Below are 9,441 nucleotides of genomic sequence, written 5' to 3' on the forward strand. Positions count from 1 at the left end.
ATTGTCCTCTACCCTCATCCAAACTTCAACAAAGCTATGTGAAATTCAATTATTTTAGCATTTGAAATGACCTTCTCTTTTCATTTCACTGTGTTCCTCTTGAGCAACTTTTATTCTTTAATTCTCTGCTGCACAACTCCTGTTTTCACATTATTGCAAGTGCAATTATATTATATGCACTTATATGCACAACTGTACTTATATCCTATATAAATCTGCCAGAGTTAAAGATAAAATATCAATGATAGGTTGGATTTATCTGTATTAATTACACTTCTCACGTCTATGTGAAAACTAATCCATTTTATCAAAAGCAAATTCTTTTTGAAGCACCATAGTAATTGCTTCATTATAACTGCTCCTGGTATTATCATTACTAACCTCAGTATAACGTAGCTGAGGAACACAGAAAAAGAAATGTGTTTCTAATATTATTGGAAAAATTTTTCTTTGTATATAAAATGCAAAGATTCTGAGGAAACTTAAAATTAAAATCTAATGCAAATTAGATTTAAGAGAAAAAAGAACAGCATTCCCTGTTGCTATTTGGAAAAACGTGCAATAAAACCAAGTCAAATAAAGGTACAGACTGTGCCTATGCTAGCAAACTAAGCGTGAAGGAACCAGGCTGAGGTCTGGCACCTGCACCTTGTTTAACTGTTCCCATGCTCCCTGGCATGGTTTTGGTCCAAGAGATTTAGCAGGAACAGAGACAGTGCTCGACTGGGAACAAGTATGTGTCAAAGACTTTTAATGAGTAACCAGCTCAGATTCAACATGCAGTGCTGGGGGCTAAGGCATCTCAGGTGAGTGAACATATGCCAGGGAAAAGCTTTTGTCCTGCATTTTTACTAAGAGAAATATAATTTGGATTCACTTTTTCTGGAAAACACCTTTTAAAGTCCCGTAAGGACTATAGCAAATAATTTTGCAGGTGAGAAAGTTCATTGAAGCAAGAAGCTCCAGAAAATATTCTATCACACAAACAGGATGAAAATGCCAGACACACAGACATGATCAGTAGATTCTGAGGATTGCTCCTCTTAAAGAGACAGATTCACAACCCTTGCAAGTGGTTAATATGCTGAGATTTAGGTTATTTATATTCTTCAGTGAACTACTTTTACCTATTTTACAGGAGCCAGTTATTTGGAAAGAAGTTTCATATTTTAAGGTAATAAACTTAGGGAGAATTTATAATGTAAAGTAAAAAAATTTGGGGTTGTGTATTCCCTTTGAGTTCCTAATAGATATTATTTCTTCACTAGACTAGAAGCAGGCAGATGGGACAGCATCTAGCACTTTCACAGATAATCAAAGTGTCTGCACAATCTGGTTTATTGAAATCTAATTTCTTCCTAAGAATCAGTGACTGACACCTGATAAAAGCAAACTACAGACTTTTAAGTTGCCTAGATCTCAAAAAATGCAGGTGGAAAATTTGGCATAGATGATCTTGGTGGTGTGGTGTTGTCTTGAGTATTCCCCAGAGCTGCTCCCCCGCCCCCCTCCAGTGTGAGATAAAAGGCAGAGATCATGGACTGAGATAGGAACAATTTACTGGGAACAGCAATGAGATAAGAAAACAAATAGCAACAATACCAATGACGAACTGTCACCAGAGAGGGTGATTTACATGCAAAATTCTCACCATGCCTGGGACAGTGAAAACCAATGATGAGTCCACCCTCTGCCCACCGTGCTTTCCCAGGACCAGAAAAGAACACTGTTCTTTCCCAGAAAGGAGAACCCTAACCCTTTCCCCCCAGTCCTGACAGTAATGCAAGATGGTATCAATATAATTTGGGTCTTGGCCATGGCTCCTGGCCCCATCTCCGCACAGCCACTGCAAAAATTAACCAGGACAGCTGGCAAGGCCAAAGAAATAAAAAGAAATTCCTCTGGTTTCTCAGTTGCAATCGTTCTAGTCCTATACAGTGCTACTTAAAATTTATATCTAGAGTTGCATTAGCACATCAATGGCAAAAGAAACGTTTCTCAGTATGGATATCTCAGCAGAGGTGAAAAAGGGGAAGAAAAGAAAGACAAAGTGTCAGTCTGCAAGCTTAACACATGAGCTGCTTATCATATGCTAATAAAATATATTCTTCAGATACAGGGTGTTAATCCTCCAAGGGCTCAGCAACTAGACATGGCAGAAGAATCACCCTGGTATTGCATTGAAAGTTGTCATAGAAATGCATTTATGCTTTACTTTGATTGTTAAGCATGAGATGACTCAATCAAAATCTCTCTTGCAGATGAAAAAGAAAAAAGTTCAGATCCACTTTTAGTTTGTCTGAATTAATGAGATGATACAAGTGGTATCTGTCCCTCCCTTCTGATCTGCAGTTAATGAGTAAACAGGAGAATTTGGAAACAAGGAGGAAAGGTTCTGCACACTTCACAGGCATCAGGCACAGCTGCACTGCTTTCTTTCATATCTATCCTGGTGATTTCATTGCAAGATGGTTTAGATGATTCCTGCCCAGGTGGTCTATTGCTAGAGTGTTCTCCCCACTAATGAAAAACTAAATGTTTGATTCAAGGGTTAAAAACACTGCTGGGCGCCATGCCACAGAGGATGAAGGGTTGCAAGACAGAATAATATCAAAGGCTTCCAAGGATCTGGGAATAAATAGCATCCAAGTTATCACCACTGGAAATAATGGAAATAACAGGGAATGCTGAAACAAAAGCAATTTAATAATGTTCCATTTATTTTCATGTATGCTTTAGACATATATTAAAATCTGATTGAATCTGGCAGATTGTGGTGCAAGAAGATGTTTGCACACAGATTGGTATAGGGAAAATGAGCTGCAACTGGACCAAATGTTTTGAGAAACTAAAAGAATCATTTGATGGGAATGGTTGATAAGGGACTAAGAAAACACCTTATCTCCTTTTAATAAAACTGTATTTTGTATTATTAATTCCTTATAATTTTTATATAGAAATATAATACAATAACAATGTAAACTTCTTCCTTTCTCCCTCTTGCATTTTGATAGCATTTCTATCAGTTCTCTACCAGTCAGATTTTACAGATTTGTATAACAGCTAAGGCAATAGCTTACCTTTTGTACTTATTTCCTGTGCTTTGGTAACCACATTTCTTTCCTAACATCACTCCTCAGAAAGTACTTTGGACTGCATCATGCTTATTACGTGATGTTTTTATCTTCAGGCAAAACCACCAAACCTGAGCCAAACATTCAGCAGTTGACTAATGACAGGAGGATAAATTTTAACTATAATTTTAGTTACTGGAAAACAAATCAAGTTTTTTCTCTGTGAGTTCTTTTTATTCACCTGTCAAAGATTACCTTGCAGACTTTTCTTCTCTGAGAAGCAGGGAACTTCAAGGTGCTGAAAAGAGCAAGGATGGAGTTCAAGCACCACAAGGGCCATTCCACCTCACTAAACCCATATGAATCACAAATTTAGACTTGTAAATCTGAAGACAATTTTTGTAAATTTGTAAATTTAAAAATTTTGTAAATTTGAAGAAAAATTTAGAGATCAGCCTCTTTTTGCAGACATAGATGGCTCCAGCCACCTGTGGGAAAGAAATGCAAGTTCATTGTGACTGAGAGTCTGTGCAATATATTCTGAATAGGGATAAGATTTTTTATTTTAGTCCTAAATATGGTGCCAGTCATAAATGATACTTTAAAAAATCATGTTTGAATGTCACCTAGCAATCTCCCACCAGCCTTTCTTCTATATATTCTACTTGGAGATAAAGTATACATTTAAAAATCTACTACAATAAATATTTTACTGCTACCTTATCTAGACACTGAAGAAGATGTTGAAGTGGCCAGCTTGTTGTGAGTGATGCTGTATCCTCTGTTTTTCCTACTGCTTTACAAATCAGTTCAGATCACCTTCTATGACTATTATGAGTGAAATTCTAAAGCATCCTCTGAGGTTACATTTCTTTAACAGTTGATAATATCAGGAAAACATTGCCCTGAGAATCAGTCAGCACTGAGAAAACCATATCTGTGAATTCCACAAGAGATCTTTTTTCATTTTCAAGATGCTGACAGAAATTTCAGCGGAAAATTGTGGATGCTGCATTGCATTAAAACTACAACTTAACAGAAGAAAAATCTCTGTAGAGGTCTTTAGAAGACATATTACTCTGACCTTTGATAAACATGAAACAACACTGCCTCAAACCTATGGTGATTAAAAAAGCATACAATGTTGTGATGAAAATGAGGAAACAAAATAAATATAATCTTGCAGTAATTAGGGAAGGCAACCATATTATCTGATGTTCAGCCACTGCTTTGATGCCAAAGTCCTCTCCTGTCAGCCAGCCTGTTCACTCTTTAACACTGGCCAAATATTTGGTTATTTAAATTATTTTTCAGGTTGCTGTTAAAATTCTGTGAACGTCTGAACTTCAATATGAAACTGTTTAAAAGCCAGATGATTATCCAGAAAGATGATTGTCTCCATTTGCAGTCAGAGTGCGATGTTAATTACAAACCTCCTCATGGGAACAAGCACCTTTTGTCAGAGGTCCTACCCAGGACATTGTAACCCTGGGCTCTCAATCCTCTGCCCATCCCAGCACGAGACAACCAGGGCCCAAATATTCTTAAAACCTCATGTAGCCAAATACTCTGGATGGGCACAATTCTCCAGCTTTCTGTTGAGGTGAGGTCTTTGATTGTTTTATCATGATTGTTTAAATCGCCAGACTAGAAGGGGCGGAAACAAAAAATAAACAAAAGAAAGTCTCAAAGTCATTGAGAGTCTGTTCCTTATGACTAATCTCCAAGAAACATAAATTTTTCAAGATTAAATTCTCCCACCTTCATGCCCAAGCCATGAGGATAGGAATGATGACCCTCTTAGCACCAGGATCCAAGTATCCCCTGGAGCAGCATTGCTGTTCAGTCGGAAGGAAGCAGAGTCTCAGACACTCTCCCACTGCATCATCCTGGCGTCTGCAGCACTAGGACATCTGAAGTTGCACATAGTCAAGGATCCTGCCTAGTGAGCATCCAGATAGTCAAAGTTAATTGACAAAAAGATGTTTCCTCAGGCATGAGTCCTCAGGAATCAGGTGAACCTTCTGGACCTCAAATGGATGGGCAGGTTTAATTTTTAGTTTGTGAAAGGAACTCATACCCCAGGGAAGAGAGAGAGCTCATGGTTCTGGACCAGATTCATTTTAACTCTCAATAACAGTCTGTGAAACTCAGGCCCTCAAAAGAGATCTGATCACTCTGCTGGGATAAATACATAGCTTAGGTCTTGCCAAGACTCTGTGTGTACGTGTATAGATGTGTGCACTGTGCAGCACATGGTTTCATGCAGAGCCTTCTTGAAAATCTGAAGTGGTAAAATCTGTTCTAAAAGTATGGAAAATGCTTGAAGTTAATAATTTATTTCTCATAAGGATCATCTTAGCAGGTCATGGTGAAACAGGCCAATATGTATTAAATAAAGGAAATAGATGGCACAAAAAAATTATTTTTTTTTTTTTTTATCTGCTTGAAATATATGCATATTTTCAGACATCTGTGTGAAACTAATTCTGATTTTACATAAACAGTCAGTAACTGCAGTTATTGTTAATTCTAAAGTTCTTTCTATTTTATTAGCAAAATCATAGGAAAAAATGAACAGCTAATACACATGATTTCTTGAATGATTAACAAATATATAAAACCTACATTTGTTCCTAGTTTTCTGTTATGACAGAAAATAAGTCTATCTGATTAGAATTAAGAAAGAAAGAAAAATATTAATCATAAATGGAAGCAATATATAAATCATTTCACCTGCTCTTCTCTTTCTGGTTCACTACAATTCTTGGCTGCTTCTGTGTTATTCAGCTTGTTTCAAATGCCAGCTAATGCATTATGAAATCTTATCCTCCTAAGAGACTGAGCATCCACAGAGCAGATAGAAAGAACAAGGAAAAAGAAAGAATGTAGGCTCCAGTCAATAATGTACAACAGAAACTACCAAGAGGAAATTGTCTTTGAAAATTATTACAATATTTGCTCAAAAGTTAATAGCTCCTGTCAGACCCAATGGTGTTTATAATTTTTTTTTTCTATTTATTTTTTTTTTACTTTTTTATTTTAAATCATCATACAGTACATGTTATGCCACCTCAGTTTCAGAATTTTCTTCTGCACCTTTACAGGTTTTTTTTGTTTACTTTTACACTGACCAGACTTTTAGGTGCAAAATAACCAGGTGCAAAAACTTTATATGGTATCATCTCCTCCATGGAAGAGGAAAATTTAATCAGTACACAGCTACAATTTCCTCATTCTGTTGTTGCTTATGGATGTTGCTGAGGACTAGGGAAAGTATGGCAGAAAAAGCCCCAGTGTATCCATGTGAAGTACTTTGAAAGGAGCTTGGGCTTTATTTGTGGTGATGAGATAAAACTGTCCAAGCTTTTCAGTGCTCTCTGCCTTATTACTGAAATTAACTTAGTCTTGAAAATAGAATTGGGAACTGTGGAAACAAACAAACAAAAAGAAATTCTTCCTGATTTTAGATCTTTGGGAATTGTGGTTTTTCAATGTCTAATGAGCAGTTAGTCATTTACAGGAATATTGTAAATATTCATAATGATGAAATGCCTGAGTCCCTGATTAGTGGAGAACTGGTATTTTATCCTTGCTAGGTAGGTGGATGAGTTTTGATGAAACCGAAAATATCTCTATCTTTTATATACTGATATCTATGTGTTTATAGAAATACTCCAAATTTTATGAAGTCTGCATATACCTATGTTCATATTACTCAGATGCCAAGATATAACATTGCAGTTATAACTTTGGAAATTCAGAGTTCATATTTTAGAGATGCCATAAAACAAAAAAAAACAAAACAAAACAATTTTTTCATTAAGAAAATTTTGAGCTACTGATAAACTTTTCTAGCTGAATTGAAAAGGGAGAGGACGAGGTAACAAGGAAAAATAAAAGACTGGCCTTCAAAGCTCAGCCCCTGAGACTTCAGTCATGCAGGTAAAGCACAAATCAACTGCTGGACGATCCTCAAATTGTCTTAGTTAATTGTGCTTATACCTTGGTATGTAAAATGGTATACATTTTTTTCTTTTTTGTTCTGATTAATTTGAATTTTGTTACCATTGAACTGATGCCACTGGAAAAGGACAGACACCATGTTTTCAGCTTTGGGGGATGTCACCTTTTACAAATACTTGATAAATTTTGATCTCAGTATGCTAACTTTGGAAACATTAAAAACTGTGAAGACTTCTGTGCAAGTGAAGAAGAAGAATATCGGACAAAAAATCTGCCATCTGGAGTGCAATGAGAAATTTACCTTTGGAATTTCAAGAAAAAAACCCTAGCTGGTCCTGAAAATAGGAAATAAATCAAAGTACTTGGCAATGCTTGCTCATATTTTTCTTTCCCACCTCTCAGTTAGAAATGATAGTTCTATTTTAAATCTTTCAACAATGAGAGAACATTAAGGGCTTGATATTTGGTGATTTTCATTTTCTTTTCTATTTTCAAAAAATATGTTTTTTTCACTGTTTCGAGTAAACATCAGTAACTGATTTACATATAAATTTAGTCTTACTGGATTTTCTCTCCATCTAAAATATCTTTTGTCTCTTTTCAGTTTTGGACCAGCAGAAGAAATCCAAGAAAAAATATTGGCTGAGAATGGTCAGAGGGTAAGTTTCTACTAGGGGGAAAAAATCTTTCATTAAATCCAGTTACATTTAGATATTTTTTCTTACTGGAAAAATAATGCTTTTAGTGTAATGAGCAAATAGAAGTCCATGATTATGAGTATATTCTCTGGTTGTGACGGCTGTCATGGGAAAATCAAGAGATGAGTTACATTATGTCTAGAGACTACTGGTGTACTTTTGAAATAAAGCTGTCAGCACCAATGTAGTTTAGAGGTCTTGAAAAGCAGTAGTCTGATGGCCCAAGAAATTCTCCTAGCTTTTCATAGTCCAGCTTCATGCAAGACTTGACCTGCTAAATAGAATGCAAGGGTGCAAGCCAGGATACAGGGGTGAGGCAGCCTATGTCATCATATCTGTCACATCAACAGAGGTTTAGGCACTGAGTTTCATCTAGTTCCTTCCATTCTCAGCAGGAGAAGCTCAGATGCTAAGACAACTCTAAGACTGAGTTACTAAAGCAGATTCTGGCATTTTCTAGAGTTCATCTCTTGATGAATGGGTGCACTGAAATGCTGGCCACTGAAATATCTTAGGAATCTAAACCTAGTCCATTTTCCATTGTTTATTCACGGTTTTATTTTGGAGTGTATTTTCTACTTGTTCTGCTATGATATACCATAATAAACAGATCTTGTAACCCAACACTGCTGGTCATATCCAGATTCAAATCAGTGAAATTCAATGTCTGCCACACACTCATATTCTTTCTGAAAATAAATATATGTCCAAAGACTTAGTTGCCTTTTTTTTTTTTTTTTTATTTTTCCCAGACTCAACTTCTACATGGTGAAACAACAGGAGCATTTCATTCTGCAAGGACTTTTTAAAATTCGTATTTAAGTTTGCCTGCCTAAGTACAGTGAGAGACCAGTGACCTTTTCTTTCCTGTCAGCACTGTTAACAGCAAGCTCCCTTCCAACATTATAGCATCTAAATACTGTGCTGCCTCACTTCAAGTAAAGCATGAGCTTAAATATATTACTGTGCTGAGATTCAAATGATGGGTTATTTTAGCATTGCTGTTCCTGAGCCAAGTTATTTGTGAGTCAATAATTTCCATGGAACTGTACAAGGCATAGAAGAAAATCCATGATATGAAATGTTTATAAAAAACACACAAGCAAACTAAGAAAAGAAACTAAAAAAGTTATTATCCCTGTCACTCATAGATGACAAATTCTCTTGAATGTAGACTAAAGCTTAGCAAAGTTAATTGAAATTTTCTATGAGTTTTGTAAATTCTTCGCTTTTAGAACTCAGTTCTGTGGTGTTATCCATGGTATCACAGTGTACTACTTTTGGTCAATTTCTGGAACCAAGCAGCTTTCTGAAGTTCTTTGTGTCTATTTGAAGTATTTATTTCTTTTTCAGTCTTTATTTTCTAGTAAGAGTGTAGGCCATGGGCACCATTTTCTTGATATAATGCTGAAGACAAAAATGTCTCATGTCCCCACTTGCTGACACTCTTGGGCAGATTGCACCTGAGCCACCAAAAGAGGGGAAACATGAGGGCATGATCTGGGATTCACCAAGAGCTACAGCCATCATCACTAACCAAACCCAGTGAATAGCTAAACTCAATACTGAGAGACTATTAATGCTATTTAACCTGTATCATTCAATATCTCTCTCACATAAAGTAAAGTTCATCTCCATGTTTTGATAGGGAAAGAATAGGGTCCTGACACAGGAAAATCCAGGGGTAGTGTACAGCACATGGA

General features: G+C 36.2%; 1 long non-coding RNA gene across 1 annotated transcript; it reads left to right on the plus strand.

The window, feature by feature from the left end:
• Positions 1–720: 720 nt before the first annotated feature.
• LOC117244158 lies at positions 721–9,049 on the plus strand. The gene is made up of 3 exons (XR_004496720.1): positions 721–806; positions 7,645–7,699; positions 8,491–9,049. It is a non-coding gene; the product is annotated as an uncharacterized LOC117244158 (long non-coding RNA).
• The last annotated feature ends 392 nt before the right edge of the window (positions 9,050–9,441 follow it).

This window comes from Parus major, chromosome 3 (assembly GCF_001522545.3).
Source record: "Parus major isolate Abel chromosome 3, Parus_major1.1, whole genome shotgun sequence".
Lineage (NCBI taxonomy): Eukaryota > Metazoa > Chordata > Aves > Passeriformes > Paridae > Parus > Parus major.